The 25,216-nt window shown below is 39.8% G+C and overlaps 1 protein-coding gene and 1 pseudogene across 1 annotated transcript in view; one reads left to right on the top strand and one right to left on the bottom strand.

Moving 5' to 3' along the window:
- The first annotated feature begins 224 nt into the window (after window positions 1–224).
- Window positions 225–25,216, top strand: part of LOC111155007 (NCK adaptor protein 1) — a 97,172-nt gene continuing 72,180 nt past the window's right edge. The window contains exon 1 of the mRNA XM_022514999.1: window positions 225–359. The gene's annotated coding sequence lies outside the window, so the exon portion shown is untranslated. The remainder of the gene's footprint in view (window positions 360–25,216) is intronic.
- On the bottom strand, window positions 19,876–22,072 carry LOC111154968 (annotated as a pseudogene).

Consider the following 25,216-nt stretch of genomic DNA (forward strand, 5'->3'; position numbering starts at 1 on the left):
CACTGCTGAACAGCCTCAGTTTGCTCCACGCCCAGCACAGCACTTGATTGACAGACGGGCCGGTCCAATCCGAGCTCGGCGCAGACAACTCTCGCTTCAGGGATAGGAGAGAAGGGAGCGACTGAACCTATCGGATTGTGCCGGGAGGGGGTTTCCTGCCCTCGCGGATCCGCCTACGACCTCCTGGCCACTAGACGCCGGAGCCCTGCCCGCCCGCCGCGCGCGTCCCGCCCCTTTCGCCAGAGCTACGCGGCGGCTGAGCGGAGGCCTCGTGCCGTAACGGCCATCGCGGCGGCCGCGGCGGTCTCCCGGTCCCTTCCTCAGGTGAGCTGGGGCCACACGGACCCGGCAGAAGGAAGGTGAGACGGTCCTGCTGGTAGGCAGACGCACAGACAGCCTTTCCTTTCCCCATGCGTCCGCGCAGTCTGTTATTCGCTGCGTCGCTTCCTCTTCTCCCGCGAAGTTAGCCCCCCGGGCGCCGTCTGCCGGCCCTGAGCTGAGCCGGAGGGGGCGGGGAGGCCGCTCGGCCAGGCCTGGGCGTTTGCATCGCTGTTCAGTGCGACCCTCTGGCCAGTTCCCGGGGCCCCGCAGCCCCAGGCCTCGCTCTGGCCGGCCGCTCCTTAGAGGCTGGGAGGTCGAGTGTGCGGCCCTCTCTCTCTCCTGGTTCTTTTTCTCCCTAAAAAGTCCTTTTGCCTGTTGTGGCGTAATCCGGGGCGGGGAAGGTAGGGACGTGGTCGAGGATGGAAGGGGCGCGCTCATCTCGAGCCTTACAGGAGGGGAGAGGGCCGTAACCTGTGCTGAGGGTGGACATCCTTGGGATGCGCTCTCTGCCCCTGCCCCCACCCCCAGATTAAAATCTGGGTTATTTTAATCATATGGACCTGCTGTAGTTTCGTACGATTGCTTGTTGCTTCGGCTGTGAGCTTTTGACTTGTGTAATATATCCGGTTAAAAAAAAAATCTCAGTAATTGGTTTTGTGACGTTTTGTGGTGTTTCCATGAAAGTTAAATTTGCCGTTAGAAGCTCGGGAAGCTGGATTTTGTTTAGGGATGAGAACTGTAACATTATAGGCGCTCCGTTAATGTCGAACGATGAGCCGGTCACCGAAAAATAATTCTACCCGTTAGATTTGGTAAGAAAACATAGGAGTTAGGAAAGAATGAAGTTCAGAATTTCGAATCCCATCTTGGGTGGTGAGCAAAGAAGCTCCGTGTCTGGTCAAAACGGGTAAATATTGCAAGAGGTAATTCATTTTTAAAAGTCTTACTTTAGTAGATTGATGAAAAAACAACTATACAATTTACTAAGTACCTGGAAAGCACAGTTCCTAAAATCTTAATCTTCAGCGAGGTCACAAAGTAATGAGGAAAATAATCCAAGAAGAAGGTTTTGTTTGATAATTGTCAGTTATATTCGGTTCTTAAGTAAGCTCCCATTCACAGTTTGAACGGAACAAGAAATATGGATTGGTTGATGAATAGTAGTTTCATTCCATCTTGATCATAGATTCTGGAATTTTCTTTTTTGGGAAAATTGTGATCTGGAGGAAATAGCTATAATATCTGTAAGCCCTGTTCACAGAATGCTAAAGACTCAGCTGTGCTTGTTCACATATTAAATTTTAAATTGTTCGCTTTATTTTTCTATGCATTATCTTTTAGTCCGGATTTTACCAGCGCTTTCAGGTCCATGTAAATAAAATTTGAAGTGTACACAGGATGTTTTGTTAGGTACTGAATAGTACTTTATGCCTCTGGGCTTACTTTTATTTTGCACTTTGGAGAACTTTCTTGCCAAAAGCTCAAGGTAGATTTAATGTAAGTATTGTTATAAATCACTCGTCAGGAGGACTCCATTTAATAAATAGAGAATTCAGTCCATTTTTTCTTATCATAGTATCATACTTTAATAACTTTTACAATTTACTTACCTTTGTAATATGGAAAAATACTAAATGTTCTCTACATACATCAGAGCAGTAAATGATTTCTTATTTAGTTGGTAAGTTGGAGGAAACTCATGAAATCACTAAGCATTTAACAAATTCTTCATAAATACTTGGGTGTGCTATTTTAGGAAGACAACTGATATTTATTTTAAAAATTATTTAGATAAATAGTGAGCCTACTAATTGGTTGAGGGGAAGGGAGGGGCAGAGGGAGAAGGAAAGGGAGAGAATCTCAAGCCGCTCTCTGCTAAGCACAGAGTGTGATTGGGGCTTAGGCTGGGTCTCATGACCTTGAGATCTTGACCTGAGCCAAAACCAGGAGTCAGTTGCTCAACTGACTGAGCCACCCAGGTGCCTCAGGAAGACAACTGATATTTAAAGATTATTTAATTAAGGCAGTAATTCTACCTGGATGATCCTCATTTTACGATTCCATAGGCAGATTTTGTTTCAGTAGTGTTAAACTTGCAGCTACCCAGACACAAACCTTGGTTTTGTCTTTGACATCCTCTATCCACATAGTATTGGCTAATTTTTGTCAGCCATTTTTTTGAAATTTCTTTGAGATATGTTCCTTTACACTAGCTTTTTTTTTTTTTTAATTAATTTATTTGACAGGCAGAGATCACAAGTATGCAGAGAGGCAGCCAGAGAGAGAGAGATGGGGGGTGGGGAAGCAGGCTCCCCGCTGAGCGGAGAGCCCTATGTGGATGCGGGGCTCAATCCCAGGACCCTGGGATCATGACCTGAGCCGAAGGCAGGGCCTTTAACCCACTGAGCCACCCAGGTGCCCCCCTTTACACTAGCTTTTAATTGGGTTTTCTGCCTACCTTTTCTACCCACTGTAAAACCAGTGATAGCTCCCTGTTATCTACAGAGTACGCCTCAGAACTCCCTAGTCTTCTAATAGTCTGCTCAAAACCCATTTTTTTTTTTTTTATGACAGCACTATTTCTCTATGGGAGCTGCCCATCCTAAACCAATCTCTCATTCTCATTTAGATTTTATGTTTTTCTACCTTCATCTGTTGAGAATTTGATTGCCTATGCATAGCCTGCCTATTCTTGAAATCTCCCTCCCTCCCCGTCCCCCACCAAATTACCAGAGTAGCAGATGAAGTCATATTTTGTTGAAGTTTCAATTTTGGTCCTGAATTCAGTACAGCCTTCCAGATCTTTCTGTTCTCTGTATTGTTGCTTTCTTTTGAACCCATTGCCCTTACTGTCTTATTATTCCTTTGGTTTTTTTAAGCTTATGTGAACTTGTTTTGTAATATCATGGAACAGTATTGTGGAAACGTTGGAATTACAACCTTTCCGTTTTATAGGTGAGGAAAATGAAACAGAATAACTACACGGAAATTCGCACATCTAATGATGGTGGCATAGCTGAAACTCAGACCTTGATTTCCTAACTCAAGGTCTGGTGTATTCTTTTTTTTATTTGAAGATTTTATTCATTTATTTGAGAGAGGTGGCACGAATGAGAGAGAGTGCGAGCAGGGTGAGGGGCAGAGGGAGAAGGAGAGTCCCCACTGAGCAGGGAGCCCTATGTGGCCTCCATCTTGGAACTCCAGGATCATGACTTGAGCCGAAGGTAGATGCTTAACCGATGGAGTCACCCCGGTGCCCCTTGGTCTGTGTGTTCTTTTTCTTTTTCTTTTTTTTTTTTAAGATTTTATTTATTTATTTGATAGAGATCACAAGTAGGCAGAGAAGCAGGCAGAGAGAGAGGAGGAAGCAGGCTCCCTACTGAGCAGAGAGCCTGATGCGAGGCTCGATCCCAGGACCCTGAGATCATGACCTGAGCCGAAGGCAGAGGCTTAACCACACTGAGCCACCCAGGTGCCCCGGTCTGTGTATTCTTTAAAGAAACTTTTTCCCTGTGTATTTCCTAAGAAGGTGTACTACTTTTCATCTCTTGCAATGCAGTTTTTTTGTTTGCTTCATATTACTTTGCATTTTGTGTCTTTACATCTTGCATAGATTGAAAACTTTTATGTGAGGCCAGTGGGATCTTCATGACTCGGATTGTTCAAATCATTAAAATGGGTTTAAAGTCTTTTTCTTTGCTTGTTAGATGTATTAACAGCATTAACAAAAATCATATTGTCATCTCTGTAGTTGAGTCCACGATTCATTAAAAAGCGAGTGTATCTCTTAGAATTTTTACTCCTGGAGTTTAGTTTGTTTGAAACTCTTAATTCCAAGACACTGAATATTTGGGTGCTTTCAAAGTAGATGTGAACATTTCCGTGGTTTGGAGGAAACTTGGAGGGTTTATCACATAACTGAATTTAATGATCCCGCCAAATGTTCTTTTTCTCTTTTAGGTTCTTAGAACAGCAGCACTTTTGCATTTTGCCACTTTGTCTTCTTGTTCATCTGTCAGAAACTTGATTATTGAGCAATCTGTTTATTGAGCAATCTGTTTATTGAGCAAAATATTCTGAAAACATTTGTTCCTTTTGGGAAGTCAGAGAGTTTTTATAAATTTGCTCTTGACATTTTTTTTTCCTCTTAACTGTGAAATTGCTGTTACAGCCGTAGCATAGGGTTGCCTTGGTTATTTTTGTTCGTTTTTGGGATTTTGTTATTGTTTTTTTTTTTTTTTTTACACTTACGTAGCAAGAGTTGCATAGTGTAAGGTAGCACAGAAAATTATCAGATGAAATATTTCTGGAAGGAATGTTTTACCCTTTTGGTTTTAAATAAAATTATCTGCTAAAATAAACTTTGTTTATTTTTGTTGAAATTTTTAGTTGAAAACTTTAGTATATTTGTTGAAACATTGATTCTCTCATTCTTTATTCCTGAAGTTGTATTTAAGGCTTGCTGAATTGGACATAAGTATGGTATGGATAATTTCTGCTTTTTTTGAAATAGACCAATGGAATAAAGCAGTGAGAATATGGTTTTTAAAAAACGGATGCATCTAAAAAGCTTTTCTGTTGTTTTTTAAGAATCAGCCTTCCAAAAATTTCAGTATGTATTTCCAAATCATGTTGTGTTTAGATCAGCTCAAATAATTGATATAACAAAGAATTTAATATGCCTTGTATTTTTTGAGCATCCCAGCAAAACAAAAATTTATGTTTACCACAAAAACTTTCTATTAATTAAATAAGACTTGGAAAATTTTCCTTAGCAAATCTTGACCATTTCCAGGTACTAAATGTTATTGCATGGTAACATTTTTTATTTTTAGAAACATTTAGAATACTTTGTGTATAGCCCCTTCCCTCCAGAATTCTGCTGCCCTAGGAAGTCAGTTACTTTAATTTTTCCATGGTTTTTTTTTTCCCATTTCTTTTCTATATATTTTTTTCTTCTAAGGATCTTATTTTTAAGTCATATCTGTACCCATTGTGGTGCTTGAAGTCATAACCCTGAGAAAAAGAGTTGCGTGCTCCACGACTGAACCAGCCAGTCACCCTTCTGTATTCTTAAAAAGGCCTATAAGGCCTTCCATGATTTGGCTTTTACCTACTTCTATCTCTTGCTATTTTCCCTTTCTCCTCCTTTTCCCTTCACTAGCCAAGATTTTTTTTGCCTTGGAACCCGTGAACCTGCTCTTCCTGCTGGGCAGATGGTTCCCTTAGGTTAATTAATATTAAGTTTGGCTGCTGGTAATAAAAAAAAAGGCCAAATAATTTCTCTTCTCACACTAGAAAAATCCAGGGTTTGCATGGCAATCATTTATTTAAATGTTATTTCCAGGTGTTTTTTTCCTTAGTAAAAATAATTCTGAAATAAAGATCTTTGTATATAAAGCCTTAGATTTTTTTTCTTCCCTTGATTAATCCTGTTGTGGGATGATGCAATTGAAATGTCGTTGATTTCTTTAAAAACTTGTTAGAGAAAGTGTCATTTGAATTTTTAAAAATAGCAAAGTACACAAATTTCATTGTATAGTTCAATGAGTTTTTATATTTGTAGTCATCTACCTGTCACCCAGATCAATTTTTTTATGACAGCAGTATTTCTCTGTGGGATCTGTCCATCCTAAACCAATCTCATTCTCATTTAGATTTTATATTTTTCTACCTTTATCTGTTGAGAATTTGATTGCCTATGCATAGCCTGCCTATTCTTGAAATCTCCCTCCCTCCCCATCCCCCACCAAATTACCAAAGTAGCAGATGAAGTCGTATTTTGTTGAAGTTTCATTTTTGGTCCTGAATTCACTACAGCCTTCCAGATCTGGAAGCGTTTCCAGTGCTCCAGAAAGTTCTCTCTCTCATGTGTCCTCTTAAGCACTATTTCCTATCCCCAAAAGTTAATCGCTATTCTGACCTGTATCATTTTTGCCTGTTCTTGAACTTAATGGAACCATACAGTATATACACTCTTGTGAGTGACTGCTTTTGCTTAATATTGTGTTTGTGAGATTCACCTATGATGTTGGTACAGCAGTAGTTGGTGTTTTTTACTGATAATAGTTTTCTGTTGGATGAAATATACAATTTAAAAAAATTCATCATTAATGAATATTCGGTTTGTTTCTAATTTTGTAGCTGTTGTGAATAAAGCTGCTGTATACATTTACTTACAAGTCTTCCAGTGGACATACACAGTCATTTCTTTTGGGTATGTGTACCTGGAAGTATAGTGACTCTTGTCTACCAGTTTTTGAACCTACTGGGAGCAGCTTTCTGTCTTATCCATAGCAGTTTTCTAGGATTTCTTCCTTATCGTAAGACTAGTGACTCCCCTTGCCTTTCTTCTGTGTTAAATCTCCCATTTCTTGTGAATCATGTAGTTCTTTTTCGGTTTGACCCCTCCTTTGGTGGAACATATCCCATAGTAGATTCCTGTGAAGTTTGAGATCTTGCATTATTAATAAAATGCCCCCCCCCTTTTTTTTCTTGGTCTCCCATGGGATTTTGCTGAGTAATAAATTTTAGGTTAGAAATAATTTACTTTCAGAATTCTGAAGGCATCTCTTTATTGTTTTCTGGCTTGTGATCCTTTTGAGAATTTTGAAAACCTTCTGATTCCTGATCCTAATTTTTTTTTTTTTTTCTTTTTTGAGATTTTGTATCTCTTGTATTCTGAAGTTTCATGATGGTGTGACTTGGCCTGATCTGTTCTTGGGCGTTTTCCTGGATATTCATTGTGCCCTTCAGACCTGCAAAATTATTTTCGTCAGTTCAGAGAAATTTTCTTAAAATATTTTGTTGATGGCTGTAGTAGTCTGCTAGGGCTGCTGTAACAAAATACCACAGGCTAGGTGGTTTAAACAACAGAAGTTCATTTTCTGACAGTTCTGAATGCTAAGAAGTCCAAGTTCAAGGTGCTATCAGCGTTGGTTCCATATGAGATCTCTTCTTGGCTTATAGACAGCTGCCTTTTTTTTTTTTTTTTTTTTTTTAACTGTGTCCTTACAAAGCCTTTTGTTTTTTCTTTTTCTTTTTTTTAAAATAATTTATTTTTTATTTTAAGATTTTATTTATTTATTTGACAGAGAGAGAGCACAAGTAGGCAGAGGGACAGGGAGAAGCAGGCAGGCTTTCTGCTGAGCAGGGAGCCCCATGCAGGGCTTGATCCCAGGATCTTGGGATCATGACCCGAGAAGATAGCCCCTTAACCAACTAAGCCACCCAGGCGCTCCACAAAGCCTTTCTTGATAGAGAGTTACCTCTCTCCTCCTCCTCCTCGCCCAATGAGGATACAGGTTCAGTTGGATTAGGGCCCCACCCTTATGACATCTCATTTAACCTTTGTTACCTCCTAAAGTCCTGTCTCCAAATTCAGTCACTTTCAGGGTTGGGGCTTCAACATGAATGGGGGGGTGCAAGGAGACATAATTCAGTCTACAGGAATAGTTTCTTCTCCTTCCTTTTGTTTCTCTCTGAAAATTTTATGTTATTTCTGCTAGTTCTGTTTGTGTCTCAGACTAGTCCTTTGGTGTTTTTTTTTTTTTTCTTCTTAATTTTTCATCTCCTAGTCTTTTTGCTCTATATTATATGAGAGATTTCATTAACTTTTATTTCCTAAGCCTTCTGCTGAAATTTTCATTTTTGCCAGCAAGATTTTGATTTCCCAAGAACTCTTTGTTCTTTAAAAATTCTTTTTTATAGAGAGTATCCTTTGCTAGTTTCATGGATACATTTTGTTCTCTAATTTCTGAGGACATTTGCCCTTGTTTTTTCTTGGAGACTCTTTTTAAATTGGTTTCTAACTTTTATGTTGGAGGCTTGCTTCAGGTGTCAGTAATCCTTGGATGTTATCTTGAGATAATTTCAGTCTTGAGATTGAAAGCTTGAATTGATGGGGTCTTAAGGACTTTGAACTTTATTGCATGGTGGTCCAAGTGAGTCCTATTTTTTTTTTTTTTTTTTTTTTAAATAAAAAACCCTGATGTCTGGGAGGTATTTCCTCTTGAGGGAAAACACAATCTTCTTGAGGGCTGAAGGTTTGACTGCCCCCTTCATGTGTGTGTGTGACTGAATTTCTCATTCCCCACTTTTGGTAAGGTACACAGATTTTTAGTTATATCTGGTGACCCCAGTTCAGAGTTGTGTAGCCAACCATCAGGTAGATTTGGAGAGGAAACTTCTAAGGATTTAACCACTCCTTAGCTTTCACCCAGTCTTCCCTATTTAACCCCCTTTTTTTCTCAGTTGTAGCAGTAGCCGGTGCTGCCAGTTCCTGACTCTTTTGAGAATTCCAAGGTATAAATTGGGTTTTTCAACTCCTGGGTTAGGCTTTACCTTTTTGGAATTCACTGAGGTAGTAACCCGTTGTCCAACTGTCTTTTTAGGTTAAAAAAATTAGTTCTTATTGCTTGCTTTCCTGTATATTTTGCCTACTGTGTTAATTTCCTTAAAAACAAAAAACCCTGTAGTGTTAAATCCACTACTTTAATTTGAACCTCTCAAAAACTTTATTTGTACTGCCTAAGCCAAGAATGATTTTACGTTTTTGAAGGTTTGTAAGAAAAGAAGAATATGCGACAGAGACTGTATGTGGCCTACAAAGCCTAAGATATTTATTATCTGGCCCTTTAGAGAAAAAGTTGCCTTACCCTGTCCTTGTAATATAAAGTTTCTGATTTCCTTTAATAAGGCTGTTTATGGACTACTACTTTACTCCCACTCAAGCTTCAGTTTGTAATCTTGGAACTTCCTGAAGCTTTTTTTTTAAGATTTTATTTATTTATTTGAGAGAGGGCAGAGTGAGAAGCAGGCTTGAGAGCCCAATGCAGAGCTTGATGCCTGTACTCAAGGATCATGATCTCTGCAAAAGACAGTTGCTTAACTGACTAAGCCACCCAGGCGCCCCTGAAGCTCTTTGTTTTGATTTAGTATAGTGCATATTGTGAAGTTATGAATAAGAATTGATAGATTATACTCAATTATCAGAGATAGGAGATTTTTTTTTTTAAAGATTTTATTTATTTATTTGACAGAGATCACAAGTAGGCAGAGAGGCAGGCAGAGAGCAGGGTGGGGAAGCAGGCTCCCTGCTGAGCAGAGAGCCCGATGTGGGACTCGATCCCAGGACTCTGGGATCATGACCTGAGCCGAAGGCAGAGGCTTTAACCCTCTGATCCACCAGGCTCCCCAGAGATAGGAGATTTTTTGTTTTGTTTTGTTTTGTTTTAATTTTATTTTTTATATACATATAATATATTTTTATCCCCAGGGGTACAGGTCTGTGAATCACCAGGTTTACACACTTCACAGCACTCACCATAGTGCATACCTTCCCCGAGTCCATAACCCCACCCCCCCTCTCCCAACCCCCCTCCCCCCATCAACCCTCAGTTTGTTTTGTGAGATTGAGAGTCACTTATGGTTTGTCTCCCTCCCAATCCTATCTTGTTTCATTTACTCTTCTCCTACCCCCTTAACCCCCCATGTTGCATCTCCTCTTCCTCGTATCAGGGAGATCATATGATAGTTGTCTTTCTCCGATTGACTTATTTCGCTAAGCATGATACCCTCTAGTTCCATCCACGTCGTCGCAAATGGCAAGATTTCTTTCTTTTGATGGCTGCATAGTATTCCATTGTGTATATATATACCACATCTTCTTTATCCATTCATCTGTTGATGGACATCTAGGTTCTTTCCATAGTTTGGCTATTGTAGACATTGCTGCTATAAACATTTGGGTGCATGTGCCCTTTCGAATCACTGCGTTTGTTATCTTTAGGGTAAATACCCAGCAGTGCAATTGCTGGGTCATAGGGTAGTTCCATTTTCAACATTTTGAGGGACCTCCATGCTGTTTTCCAGAGTGGCTGCACCAGCTTGCATTCCCACCAACAGTGTAGGAGGGTTCCCCTTTCTCCGCATCCTCGCCAGCATCTGTCATTTCCTGACTTGTTAATTTTAGCCATTCTGACTGGTGTGAGGTGGTATCTCATTGTGGTTTTGATTTGTATTTCCCTGATGCCGAGTGATGTGGAGCACTTTTTCATGTGTCTGTTGGTCATCTGGATGTCTTTTTGCAGAAATGTCTGTTCATGTCTTCTGCTCATTTCTTAATTGGATTATTTGTTCTTTGGGTGTTGAGTTTGCTAAGTTCTTTATAGATTTTGGACACTAGCCCTTTATCCGATATGTCGTTTGCAAATATCTTCTCCCATTCTGTCAGTTGTCTTTTGGTTTTGTTCACTGTTTCCTTTGCTGTGCAAAAGCTTTTGATCTTGATGAAGTCCCAATAGTTCATTTTTGCCCTTGCTTCCCTTGCCTTTGGCGATGTTCCTAGGAAGAAGTTGCTGTGGCTGAGGTCGAAGAGGTTGCTGCCTGTGTTCTCCTCAAGGATTTTGATGGACTCCTTTCTCACATTGAGGTCCTTCATCGATTTTGAGTCTATTTTCGTGTGTGGTGTAAAGAAATGGTCCAATTTCATTTTTCTGCATGTGGCCGTCCAATTTTCCCAACGCCATTTATTAAAGAGGCTGTCTTTTTTCCATTGGACATTCTTTCCTGCTTTGTCAAAGATTAGTTGACCATAGAGTTGAGGGCCTATTTCTGGGCTCTCTATTCTGTTCCATTGATCTGTGTGTCTGTTTTTGTGCCTGTACCGTGCTGTCTGCTAGATGATGACAGCTTTGTAATAGAGCTTGAAGTCCGGAATTGTGATGCCACCAACTTTGGCTTTCTTTTTCAATATTCCTTTGGCTACTATTTGAGGTCTTTTCTGGTTCCATATAAATTTTAGGATTATTTGTTCCATTTCTTTGAAAAAAAAATGGGTGGAATTTTGCTGGGGATTGCATTAAATGTGTGCTTTAGGTAGAATAGACATTTTCACAATATTTGTTCTTCCAATCCAGGAGCATGGAACATTTTTCCATTTCTTTGTGTCTTCCTCAATTTCTTTCATGAGTACTTTATAGTTTTCTGTGTATAGATTCTTAGTCTCTTTGGTTAGGTTTATTCCTAGGTATCTTATATTTTTGGGTGCAATTGTAAATGGGACTGACTCCCTAATTTCTCTTTCTTCTGTCTTGTTGTTGGTGCAGAGAAACGCAACTGATTTCTGTGCATTGATTTTTATATCCTGACACTTTACTGAATTCCTGTACAAGTTCTAGCAGTTTTGGAGTGGAATCTTTTGGGTTTTCCACATACAGTATCATATCATCTGCAAAGAGTGATAGTTTGACTTCTTCTTTGCCGATTTGGATGCCTTTAATTTCCTTTGGTTGTCTGATTGCTGAGGCTAGGACTTCTAGTACTATGTTGAATAGCAGTGGTGATAACGGACATCCCTGCCGTGTTCCTGACCTTAGCGGAAAAGCTTTCAGTTTTTCTCCATTGAGAATGATATTTGCGGTGGGTTTTTCATAGATGGCTTTGATAATATTGAGGTATGTGCCCTCTATCCCTACACTTTGAAGAGTTTTGATCAGGAAGGGATGCTGTACTTTGTCAAATGCTTTTTCAGCATCTATGGAGAGTATCATATGGTTCTTGTTCTTTCTTTTATTAATGTGTTGTATCACATTGATTGATTTGCGGATGTTGAACCAACCTTGCAACCCTGGAATAAATCCCACTTGGTCGTGGTGAATAATCCTTTTAATGTACTGTTGAATCCTATTGGCTAGTATTTTGGCGAGAATTTTTGCATCTGTGTTCATCAAGGATATTGGTCTGTAGTTCTCTTTTTTGATGGGATCCTTGTCTGGTTTTGGGATCAAGGTGATGCTGGCCTCATAAAATGAGTTTGGAAGTTTTCCTTCCATTTCTATTTTTTGGACCAGTTTCAGGAGAATAGGAATTAGTTCTTCTTTAAATGTTTGGTAGAATTCCCCCGGGAAGCCGTCTGGCCCTGGGCTTTTGTTTGTTTGGAGATTTTTGATGACTGTTTCAATCTCCTTACTGGTTATGGGTCTGTTCAGGTTTTCTATTTCTTCCTGGTTCAGTTGTGGTAGTTTATATGTCTCTAGGAATGCATCCATTTCTTCCAGATTGTCAAATTTGTTGGCGTAGAGTTGCTCATAGTATGTTCTTAAAATTGTTTGTATTTCTTTGGTGTTCGTTGTGATCTCTCCTCTTTCATTCATGATTTTATTTATTTGGGTCCTCTCTCTTTTCTTTTTGATAAGTCTGGCCAGGGGTTTATCAGTCTTATTAATTCTTTCAAAGAACCAGCTCCTAGTTTCATTGATTTGTTCTGTTATTTTTTTGGTTTCTATTTCATTGATTTCTGCTCTGATCTTTATGATTTCTCTTCTCCTGCTGGGTTTAGGGTTTCTTTCTTGTTCTTTCTCCAGCTCCGTTAGGTGTAGGGTTAGGTTGTGTACCTGAGACCTTTCTTGTTTCTTGAGAAAGGCTTGTACCGCTATATATTTTCCTCTCAGGACTGCCTTTGTTGTGTCCCACAGATTCTGAACCGTTGTGTTTTCATTATCATTTGTTTCCATGAATTTTTTCAACTCTTCTTTAATTTCCTGGTTGACTCATTCATTCTTTAGAAGGATGCTGTTTAGTCTCCATGTATTTGGGTTCTTTCCAAATTTTCTCTTGTGATTGAGTTCTAGTTTCAGAGCATTGTGGTCTGAAAATATGCAGGGAATGATCCCAATCTTTTGATACTGGTTGAGACCTGATTTAGGACCAAGAATGTGATCTATTCTGGAGAATGTTCCATGTGCACTAGAGAAGAATGTGTATTCTGTTGCTTTGGGATGAAATGTTCTGAATATATCTGTGATGTCCATCTGGTCCAGTGTGTCATTTAAGGCCTTGATTTCCTTGTTGATCTTTTGCTTGGATGATCTGTCCATTTCAGTGAGGGGAGTGTTAAAGTCCCCTACTATTATTATATTATTGTCGATGTGTTTCTTTGATTTTGTTATTAATTGGTTTATATAGTTGGCTGCTCCCACGTTAGGGGCATAGATTTTTAAAATTGTTAGATCTTCTTGTTGGACAGATTCTTTGAGTATGATATAGTGTCCTTCCTCATCTCTTATTATAGTCTTTGGCTTAAAATCTAATTGATATGATATAAGGATTGCCACTCCTGCTTTCTTCTGATGTCCATTAGCATGGTAAATTCTTTTCCACCCCCTCACTTTAAATCTGGAGGTGTCTTCGGGTTTAAGATGAGTTTCTTGTAGGCAACATATAGATGGGTTTTGTTTTTTTATCCATTCAGATACCCTGTGTCTTTTGATTGGGGCATTTAGCCCATTAACATTCAGGGTAAGTATTGAGAGATATGAATTTAGTGCCATTGTATTACCTGTAAGGTGACTGTTACTGTATATTGTCTCTGTTTCTTTCTGATCTACTACTTTTAGGGTCTCTCTTTGCTTAGAGGACCCCTTTCAATATTTCCTGTAGGGCTGGTTTGGTATTTGCAAATTCTTTCAGTTTTTGTTTGTCCTGGAAGGTTTTAATCTCTCCTTCTATTTTCAATGATAGCCTAGCTGGATATAGTATTCTTGGCTGCATGTTTTTCTCGTTTAGTACTCTGAATATATCATGCCAGCTCTTTCTGGCCTGCCAGGTCTCTGTGCATAAGTCTGCTGCCAATCTAATGTTTTTACCCTTGTATGTTACAGACTTCTTTTCCCGGGCTGCTGTCAGGATCTTCTCTTTGTCACTACGACTTGTAAATTTTACTATTAGGTGACGGGGTGTGGACCTATTCTTATTGATCTTGAGGGGGGTTCTCTGAACCTCCTGGATTTTGATGCTTGTTCCCTTTGCCATATTGGGGAAATTCTCTCCAATAATTCTCTCCAGTATGCCTTCTGCTCCCCTCTCTGTTTCCTCTTCTTCTGGAATCCCAATTATTCTAATGTTGTTTCGCCTTATGGTGTCACTTATCTCTCGAATTCTCCCCTCGTGGTCCAGTAGCTGTTTGTCCCTCTTTTGCTCAGCTTCTTTATTCTCTGTCATTTGGTCTTCTATATCGCTAATTCTTTCTTCTGCCTCATTTATCCTAGCAGTGAGAGCCTCCATTTTTGATTGCACCTCATTAATAGCTTTTTTGATTTCAACTTGGTTAGATTTTAGTTCTTTTATTTCTCCAGAAAGGGCTTTTATATCTCCCGATATATCTTCCATGCCTTTTTCGAGCCCGGCTAGAACCTTGAGAATCGTCATTCTGAACTCTGGATCTGACATATTACCAATGTCTGTATTGATTAGGTCCCTAGCCTTTGGTACTGCCTCTTGTTCTTTTTTTTGTGGTGAATTTTTCCGCCTTGTCATTTTGTCCAGATAAGAGTAGATGAAGGAGCAAGTAAAATACTAAAAGGGTGGCAACAACCCCAGGAAAATATGCTTTAGCCAAATCAGAAGAGATCCTAAATCGTGAGGGGGGAGAAAGGGGATAAAAAGGTTCAGAAAGAAAAAAAAAAAAAAGAATTAAAAAAAGAAAACCATTAAAGAAAATATATTAAAAGGAAAAAAATATATATATATTAGTTAAACTAGTTAAAAAACGTTAAAAAAGAAAAGGGTAAAAGTTAAAAAAATTTAGCATAAGAAGAGAAAAAAAAAATTGAAAAAGAAAAAAAATTAAATTAACTGCAAGGCTAAAGAATCATGGGGAGAAAGCCATGAGTTCCGTGCTTTGCTTTCTCTTCCTCTGGAATTCCGCTGCTCTCCTTGGTATTGAAACTGCACTCCTTGGTAGGTGAACTTGGTCCTGGCTGGGTTTCTTGTTGATCTTCTGGGGGAGGGGCCTTTTGTAGTGATTCTCAAGTGTCTTTGCCCCAGGCAGAGTTGCACCGCCCTTACCAGGGGTCGGGCTGAGTAATCAGCTCGGGTTTGCTTTTGGGAGCTTTTGTTCCTTGAGCGCTTTCCGTAGAGTTCCGGAGGACGGGAATGAAGATGGCGGCCTCCCAGTCTCCGGCTCGGAGGAGCTGAGAGCCTGGGGCCCCATTCCTCAGTGCGCCCTCAGAGAACAGCACCCAATTACTCCCGTCACCCTGGCCTCCGGCCGCGCTCCGAGCTGACCGAGCCTGCGACCGGTTCAAGGTAACCCTGAGCTGAGAGCTCACTCCTCGGCTCTGTCTCTGTAGCCGGCCTCCCCGTTCTAATACCTGTAAGCTGTGCGACACTCAGACACCCCCGATCCTTCTGTGACCCTGCGGGACCTGAGGCCGCGCTGACCCCAAGTGGGCTTCAACCCGGTTAAGCCTCTGGAGCGATGTCCCTCAGTGGAACAGACTTTTAAAAGTCCCGATTTTGTGCTCCATTGCTCCGCCGCTTGCCGGGAGCCGGCCCCTCCCCCCGTGGTCTATCTTCCCGTCGCTCTGGATTCACTTCTCCGCCAGTTCTACCTTTCAGAAAGTGGTAGATTTTCTGTTTTAGAATTGCTGTTGTTCTTCTCTTCGATCTCCCGTTGGATTTGTAGGTGTTTGCAATCTTTAGATAAGCTATCTAGCTGATCTCCCGCTACCTGAAGTAGTCTCAGCCTGCTACTTCTCCGCCATCTTGACTCCTCCCCGGGATAGGAGATTTTTAATGTAAAAGCTCCAAGAATAGGATAAACAAAATGTTGAGGAAACAAGTAATGGAGCATACTACACACACACGGATGCATTGTTCTTTGTCTTGTCATGTAAGTGCAGAGCTTAGGCATGTATACTGTGAAGAATGGGGAAAGGGGCAGTTTTTATATTGACAGTAGGTTCAAGTCGTATTTTATTTTATTTTTTTTAAAAGGTTTTAGTTATTTATTTGACAGACAGAGATCACAAGTAGGCAGAGAGGCAGACGGGGGAGGGGCAGCAGGTTCCCCATGGAGCAGAGAGTCCTATGAGGGTGTACATCCCAGGACCCTGAGACCATGACCTGAGCCGGAGGCAGAGGCTTTAACCCGCTGAGCCACCCAGGCACCCCTCAAGTTGTAGAAGGCCCCTCAAGTTAGCCTTCTCTGTAGTTTAGAAGATTTATAAATCATAACTGGCAGAATACTTTTGGTTCTAGGCAAGAAGCTGTTCTAGGCAGTATTAAACATATGTGTATAAGTGTGTGTGTTTATACGTATATACAGATTTATGTATAATTGTATTTTTCTACCTGATACCAGAAATGAGAGGGAGAATTAATTTAAGCCACATGTCAGAGTGGGAGAAACAGGATTACATTGTTGCAGGAAAAAATAAATATATTTATTTTTTCTTAAAGTTTTGGCTACCAAAAAACTCAGTTATGTTTAGTCTTAATTGTATGAGCAGTCTCCTCACAGATTTCTTGTATAATTATTTTTCATTCCTCTGAATGGTAACTTGTCTTTAGTATTTATCACTGTTATTTTTTGATATGTATATTCCAGAATTGTTTCTGTGAGTATACAGACTCATGCTCACTTAAAAAAAAATAGGATCGGGGCGCCTGGGTGGCTCAGTGGGTTGAGCCGCTGCCTTCGGCTCGGGTCATGATCTCAGGGTCCTGGGATCGAGTCCCGCGTCGGGCTCTCTGCTCAGCAGGGAGCCTGCTTCCCCCTTCCTCTCTCTCTGTGCCTGCCTCTCTGCCTGCTTGTGATCTCTCTCTGTCAAATAAATAAATAAAAATCTTTTTAAAAAAAAATAAAAATAAAAGTAAAAAAAATAAACAAATAGGATCATATGCTTCATCTTGTTTTCTAATTTAGAGATTTTGGAGTCAGCTTAAATTCTAGTATAGGCTTCATCACTATTTGTTTGGGCATAAGCCTTTATATTTTCTCCTTTGTAATATGGGGATGATACCTAATCAATGGATTATTATAAGGTATAAATGAAAATTCATAAGTCCACTTGGCTGCTAAGTAGTGTTTGGTGCACCTTAAGGGCTTTAGAATCAGTTTTTAGATGTAAAATAACTGGCTTCAAAGTATATTTTTAATGTTGCTGTTGCCAGACTGGTCTTCAGAAAAACATCAATTTACACATTTACCTTCACAGCATTATTATTCTAATTTTTGCCAACCAGGTGGGCAAAAAACTGACAAAACTAAAAGAATTCAATAAATCTATGAGCAACATACGAGATATTTTAGCATACCTTCTCTGTGTAATTAGTAGAACACTAAGACAAAAAACTAATCAGAAGATTTGAAAATATAAGTAACAGGGGCACCTGGGTGGCTCAGTGGGTTAAAGCCTCTGCCTTTAGCTCAGGTTGTGATCCCAGAGTCCTGGGATGGAGCCCTGCATCAGGCTCTCTGCTCAGCAGGGAGCCTTCTTCCTTTCCTCTCTCTCTGCCTACCTCTCTGCCTACCTGTGATCTCTGTCAAATAAATAAATAAAATCTTAAAAAAAAAAAAAGAAAATATAAGTAACAAATGAGTCTAATTGATATATATAGAACATTTCACCCAGCACTTGAAGAATTTTTCCAGTGCCTGTGGAAATTTTCCCCAAATTGACATATGCTGGACCATAAAAAACATGGAAATAATTAATTGTAGAGTATGTGCTCTGACATGTTGGAATTAAGCCGGAAATTAATTACAAAAAACAACTAGAAAATTGTCAGCTATTTGGAAACTAAACAGTATACTCCTAAGTAAGTAACCCAGGAATTAAAGAAATAGCATGCAGCTGTTTTGAACTGAGTGATGAAAATATGATATAACTTAAGGGATATATAGGTAAGTCATAGTTAAGACAAAGTGCAGAGCCTTAAATGTATATGTTGGAATAAAGGATAAAAATAATTGGAAGGGGGCGCCTGGGTGGCTCAGTGGGTTAAGCCTCTGCCTTCAGCTTGGGTCATGATGTCAGGGTCCTGGGATCTAGTCCCACATTGGGGTCTCAGCTCAGTGAGGAGCCTGCTTCCCCCCTGCCCCTTCTGCCTCTGCCTACTTGTGATTTCTCTCTCTGTTAAATAAATAAACCTTTAAAAAAATAATTGGAAGGATTTCTGGGTAAAGATGGATGAGTGAAAGATGCATTTATTCCCCTCCAAAGCCCACCAAGATGATAAAGGTTATTTTTAAAAGAATTGAACTACACAGGTAAAGAGAATCGAAGAAACAGTAAAATTTGGAAGCTGGAAAGCAAACAGACTGATAGAAACTTCTCAGTAGGCTTAAAAATGTTCAGTCCTAAACTGTAAGTAGGAAAAATGTAAAAGAATACTCAAGCTCATGAATTGGCAGCATCAGGTACTTTTGTTGAAGCGGGGGTAAGAGTATTGCTAAAAATAGAAAGATTGCTTGAAAGTCTGTTTAAGTAGTAGCTCAGTAATAATAGCCAAAAGGTGGAAATAAACCAAATGTCCATCAGCTGATAAATGGGTAAATAAAATGCAAATCCACATACTGGAATACTATTTGGAATAAATGGAATGAAGTTTTGGTATGTATTTTAACATGAATGAACCTTGAAAACATGCTAAGTGAAAGAAGCCAATCACAAAAGACCACAGATTTATGATTCCATTTGTATGAAATGTCCAGAAAAAGCAAATATGTAGAAACAGTAAATTAATGTTGCCTAGGACTTAGAGTAGGGGAGATTAGAAGGAAATGGGAAATGACTGTTCAAGGGTATGGGTTTCTTTTTGGTGGGATAAAGATGTTCTAAAATCAATTGTGGCACAACTCTGTGAATATACTAAAAACCATTGAATTGTACACTTTAAATAAATCATTTGTACAGTATGTGAGTTATAGCTCTGTAAACTATTACCAAAAAAAGAAAAAAAAAAGGAAAACAAGGCTGCCCAAGCCTGTACCTCTTCATCAGTTTGTGTAGCTAAAGGCCTGCCCTCTTTACTGCCCTAGCAGAAGACTGAAGACTTACCCTCCGAGAGGACAAAACAGAGTGTTTCTGAGAGAGGGGTGGGCACTAGACATAATCGAAGATCAGGTGTCCTATAGAAAAATCTGAATTAAGTAAATGTACGCAGTGTTGGGACTTTTACTAAGGCCTCTTCTCCTATATTGCTCCCAGGATTCTGTTAATCAGCTAACAACTTAGAAGATACTTAACTATCCCAAGGGGGAAAATTGTAAGTTATTCACAATCAGCTTTTAGGGCCCTACTTTTATTTTATTATTTTTAATCATTAAGCATTTATTGAGTAGCTACCAAATGTAAACCTTACCCTAAGTGCTGTCAGGGATATCAAAGAAACAGAAGACTCTTGTTTTGCAGGAATTCATAATCTAGCATTCATTGAAGAACAGTCCCAAGAAATACATCTTACCAAAAGTGCTCAGTAAATAATTGGGGTGGATGGAAGGCAAGTGAGGCGTAATCAGCTAAGTATTATCAAAGAAATGATATTCTGGGGTGCCTGGGTGGCTCAGTGGGTTAAGCCTCTGCCTTCTCAGGCTCAGGTCATGATCTCAGGGTCTTGGGATCGAGCCCCATGTCGGGCTCTCTGCTCAGTGGGGAGCCTGCTTCCCTTCCTCTCTCTCTGCCTGCCTCTCTGCCTACTTGTGATCTCTGTCAAATGAATAAACAAAATCTTAAAAAAAAAATGATATTCTGTATATTAGTAAATTTTCTATAAATTCACTTGCTGAGTATCTAGGCTGATGATAATCCATATATACAATGAGGACTTCCACATTTTCCATTAACTTTATATCTTGGACATTAACAATCAGGTCTTTTATTACCTGGGGGTCATCCCCACCAACTTATCACTTACAATGCATGGCTCAGGGCACTCTAGAAACACTCCTTTTGCCACTGAATTCTCAGTTTGTCTTACATCCAGCTAAATAAAAGATTCTTTTGTTGTAGCAGGGAGTAATCAACTATGACAGCACCCTGTCCTAAAATGCTGCTCCATCACTTGGATTTTTCCCTGGTCTGGACACTTTTTTAGAGCTTGATCTGCATACTGTAATAGGATTTCTACCATCTGATGTGTAACCACAGCCTTTGCTTACTGGCATCCCCTGATAATCCCACTACTGCTTTTGCTTTTCCTTCATGGAAAGACCATGCAAGAGCCAAGGCTTCTGTAAGACAGTCTTGTTTCAGGAGATGATCACTCTCTTACCACCTTCTCAGCATCATCACATAAATGGATATTGTCCCCAAATAAAAGATTTGACAACCATAACTACTGGTGGATTGATAAACCTCTCCAACCAAAGGCCGTGCCTAGCTAACATTTCCTCCAGTGGCTAGTGATTTGAAATGGCTGCTGTTACAGACCAACTGAACTTCTGAGATCTCCACTCTTTCCAGTTCCTCAATCAATTAATTAATCAAGGATCGGTTGATCCTGCTGATCAATCACGTGCAACTTTTTCATACTGTCCAAGAGTGCAACTGTACATGAGTTTATCCAAGTAAAATTGATGAGGTCATAGTATAGGTGAAGATGCTTTTGTTTATAAGTAAGATATATTGCTTCAGATTCATCTTTTTACCAGTAGCAGATGACATCTCTGCAGAAGTCAGGTATGGGATTCACATAATTAAGCACTACCACAAAGTTCCAGGCCAGCAGTGGAACACTGGGAGAATCTGTCCATAGCGAAAAATCATCTCCATTTTCAAAGATTGTTTAAATCCAGTGACCAGTATCTTTGTTAAGAATGCCATGACCAAGGAAAACTGTATGATGGGATGGTCTTTCAACTTAGGCTTGAATGGAGAAGCTCAATACAGCAGACTTCACCCTTGGAACCACTGAACAGACCCTAGATTCACATGTTCTCACTCCCATCACTCTCTTAAATGTCAGTTCAAAGGGCACTGGGGTGGCTCAGTTCTGTTAAGCGTCTGCCTTCGGCTTCCGTCATGATCCCGGAGTTCTAAGATGGATCCCTGAGTTGGGCTCCCTGCTCATCTGGGAGTCTGGTTCTCCCTCTCCTTCTGCCCCTCCCTCTGCCCCTCCCTCCTCTCCCACTCTCTCTTTCAGATAATAATAATAAATCTTTAAATGTCAGTTCAAAAACACAGCCTCTGCTGTCATTGTAAATTATAAGAGTTGTATCATCTGTAAACTTAACGTGCAATATGCTATTCTTGGAGGATGAGCATCTCTTACTGATCTTAGAAGTTTTCCACTGGCCAAATCCTACTTCATGATATGTCCTTTAGCAAAGCCACAGAGAAGTCTTGAGTAGTCATTGTTGATACTGAAGGCAGAGATGGTTCCATATTGACCTCCAACACTAGTGTTACTCAGACAGTTGTAAAGCTTGATTCTGATCACATATTAAAGCCAATCCAGGAGATGTACCCCTTGCTATAGATGGGACACTGCAATTGCAGCAGGTAGGCCAGCATCCAGTTTGCCAGCTGCAGACACTCTCTGGTCAGAAATCCTTCAAAAGTGAATGTCATGTAACTGATTGAAGGGGTGAAAAAGGATCTGGTATTTTCTTCCTTTTTAAGTTGGTGCAGTCTTCACTATCTGAACTTGGCACAGACTAAATATCATAGAAGTGAGAATCAATAGTATCAATTTTTAACAGTGTATGATCCTCAAGAACAAAAGACTCCTCTTCATCATCCGTTTGAGTATACTTGCCAGTGTTGGAGGAGTATCACCTTGAGGAATATCAAACTCCTTGTCATCAATCAGATCATTTTTGAACTCTAGTTTCTTGTCCAGATCTGTGTAAGAGAATTTTGAAAGCAAAGCTTCAAGATTGAAAGAAAGATTTATTCAGCTCTTCTTCAGCAGTCTTGGCACAGAGGCTCTGTTGCACATTTTTGTGGTCTGGTTCATTTTCCATATTTTAATAATTGTAATTCAGTCCAAGCAAGTTTTTTTTTTTTATTTTTTTTTTATTTTTGGCCTTAGATCATGATGACCTGAATGATGATCTCTGTGCTTGCAGCCATTCTAGCCCAGGACCTTTTATTTTATTTGTTTTAAATAATCTCTGTGCCAAATGTGGGGCTCAAACTCATCACCTTGAGATCAAAAGTCACATGCTGTACGGACTGAGCCAGTGAGGCTGCCCCTAAGGCCCTACTTTTAAATATGAACAGATAATGAAGGATCACCAGGGTTCATGAGGAAAGCTTTTCATACAAGAGACAAAAAAAAATTTTTTTTTTTTTTTCAGAATAAAAAAGAATTCTTGAAAATTAGAGCATAATAGTAAGAAAAAACACCCCATAGAAGAAAGGAAGTTGAAGTAGAGGAGAATATGGAAATAGGTTATAAAAAGATAAAAGATCAGTCTGTGAGGTAAGCTTCATCTAACAGAAGTGCCAGTGAGAACAGAGAGAAGAGTGAAGAAGAAATATTAGTGAAACAAGAAAACTCCCCAGGGTTGAGGAACATCATTTTGCAGTTTGGGAGGCCTTTGGGTACTCAGGAAAATGGATGAAAATAAGTGCATACCCTCAAATCTGGGACTAGTCAGGAAAATGGAGATCATACCACCTATTATAACAGAATTTAATATAAAGAATTGTTTAGCCATGTTATGGGTTGAATTGTGTCACCCCAAAAAGATGTGTTGAAGTCCTAGCCCTTCAGTACCTCAGAATGTGACCTTATTTGGAAATAGAGTCTTTACAGAGGTAATCAAGTTAAAATGAGGTCAGCAGAGTGTACCCTAATCCAATATGACTGGTATTCTTTAATAGTGGAGGAATTTAGACACAAATTTGGACACAGGCATAGAGAGAAGATGGCCATCTATAAGACAAGGAATACCTGAGGCTACCAGAACTAGGAGAGAGTCCTAGAACAGATCCTTCCCTTGTGCCTTAGAGAAGGCATTGCCAGTGCCTTGATTTTGGACCTGTGGCTTCCATAACTGCGAGACGGATTTTCGTGCTAAGCCAGCGCAGTTTGTGTTTGTTACAGCAGTCTTCAGAAACCAATACACTAGATAATTGAAGAAATGAAAAGCCAGTAAGGGAGCACTCAGGTGGTAGAGATAGTAACTGTGGGAAGTAATTACTATCCCCTAGGGCTGGGAGAGCAAAGAAAAGATACTAGGATTATTTAGAAGCATGAAGAGTGGCCCCAAGGATCTGAAACTCAGACTTCTGCCTGCTCAGAAAGTAAAGGTATTTTAGGGGACTTGATGAGGCTGGTCTATGAATGGCAAGAAAAACACAAGCAAAAAATTGCTGCCTGGAGCCAGTTGCTGCTGCTGGAATCTTTGCTTTTGCCAGGGAGAAGGTTGTTGGTCAATGGTTGATGCTGTCCTGAAGGGATATCTCCCTGTTCCTTTCTTTAGTCTTCTAGTGTCTTTCTGGTGGCCCTTAGATGATTCTCCAGGTCTTAACAGGGAGTCAGCTAGTAAAGGAGAAATGTGATTTATAGGGTTCCAGCCCCCCAGTGTTACAGCAGAGTAGAGGAGTAGGTTTGAAGCCAGGGACAATAACTAACTAAATACCATAGACATTGAGGTATGTCCTCCTGAAAATTTGAAATACATAAGACAAAGAAGATCTTGTAAACTTCCAGAGGTGGAGGAAATGGGTCACATTACAGAGATTGAGTATTCTCAGCTGCAGCCTCACAAGCCAGAAGATAGTGAGCAGCGCTCTCAAAATCTGAGGTAAAATGATTTCCAAGGTAGAATTCTTTTCCCAGCCAAATTTTTTATTTTCATTTTCTTAAGATTTTATTTATTTGAGACAGAGAAAGTGAGAGAAGGAGCAGAGGGAAAGGGAGAATTAGACTCCTTGCTGAGCAGGGACCCCGACATGGGGCTTGATCCTGGGTCTTGGGGTTCATGACCTGAGCCGAAGGCAGACGCTTAACTGACCGAGCCACCCAGGCACCTCTTAGCCAAATTTTTAAGCATAAGTTTAGAGGGTAGACATTTTCAGACATGCAAGGTCTCTAAAAATTTTTCTTCTTTACTTCCTCTTTTAGAAAGCTGTTGTGTGATTTGCTCCATCCACGAAAGGAAGGAGAAAACCTCCATAAAAGAGAAGGTGAAAGAAAGAGAAAACAGGAAATCACATCTAGAGAGACAAAGGGCATCCCTAAGGTCATAGTAAAAAGGACTCGGCAAATGCTGATTATCTGATAAAACAGCAGTGAGTCCAGATTTGAGCAGTGGGACGATGTTGCCAGTTTTAGGACATTGAAATCAATAAAATACCTGATGTCTGTATATCTAATTTAGGCAATTGGAAAAAAAAAAAAAGGATTTGAATTAGTGGATATCTTTCATTTGCTTAGTTTTTTATGTCGGCATTTTAGAACTTTGTCCTGGAATTATTTCTCTCTTTACTCTCTCATAGGTGATCTCGTTCAGTCGTCTGATTTTAAATAGTATTGATAGGGGGATGCTTCACAAATTATGTCTCTAAGAAAGATCTCTGTACCATTTTACATTCCCACCAACAGGGTACAAAGATTCTTAATTTCTTCAAATCCTTACCAACCCTCGTTGTTTTTTCTCTCTTTCTGATAGTAGTCATTCTAATGGATGGATATAGGGTACTGACCCATCGTGGTTTTTATTTGCATTTTCCTAATGATTAGTGATGTTGAGCATCATCTACTGTATTGGCCATTTGTATCTTTGGAGAAATGTCTATTTAAGTTCTTTGGTTTTTCATTGGGTGATTGTTGAGTCTTAACTGATTTTTGAATTTCTGTTGTTTTCTTCTTTCCTTTTGACTCATTCTTGATAGAGCAGGCAGAGAAATGTTTTCAAGATTTCTGTATTACTGATGGTATGCTAACAACCCTAATAAGCAACAAATCTTAATGGTTTAACACAGTGGAAATTTGTAATGCTTTCTCACATTACAGCCCAGTGGATGTGTGTGATGGAGTAGGAGCTGGGATACCTCTGTTGCATGCAGTCATTTAGGGACACAGGCTCTTCATCCTTTTTTTCCTCCTTCCTTCCTTCCTTCCTTCCTTCCTTCCTTCCTTCCTTCCTTCCTTCCTT

The sequence above is a fragment of the Enhydra lutris genome, unplaced genomic scaffold (genome assembly GCF_002288905.1).
Source record: "Enhydra lutris kenyoni isolate GAN:26980312 unplaced genomic scaffold, ASM228890v2 scaffoldscaffold39, whole genome shotgun sequence".
In the NCBI taxonomy this organism is placed as follows: domain Eukaryota; kingdom Metazoa; phylum Chordata; class Mammalia; order Carnivora; family Mustelidae; genus Enhydra; species Enhydra lutris.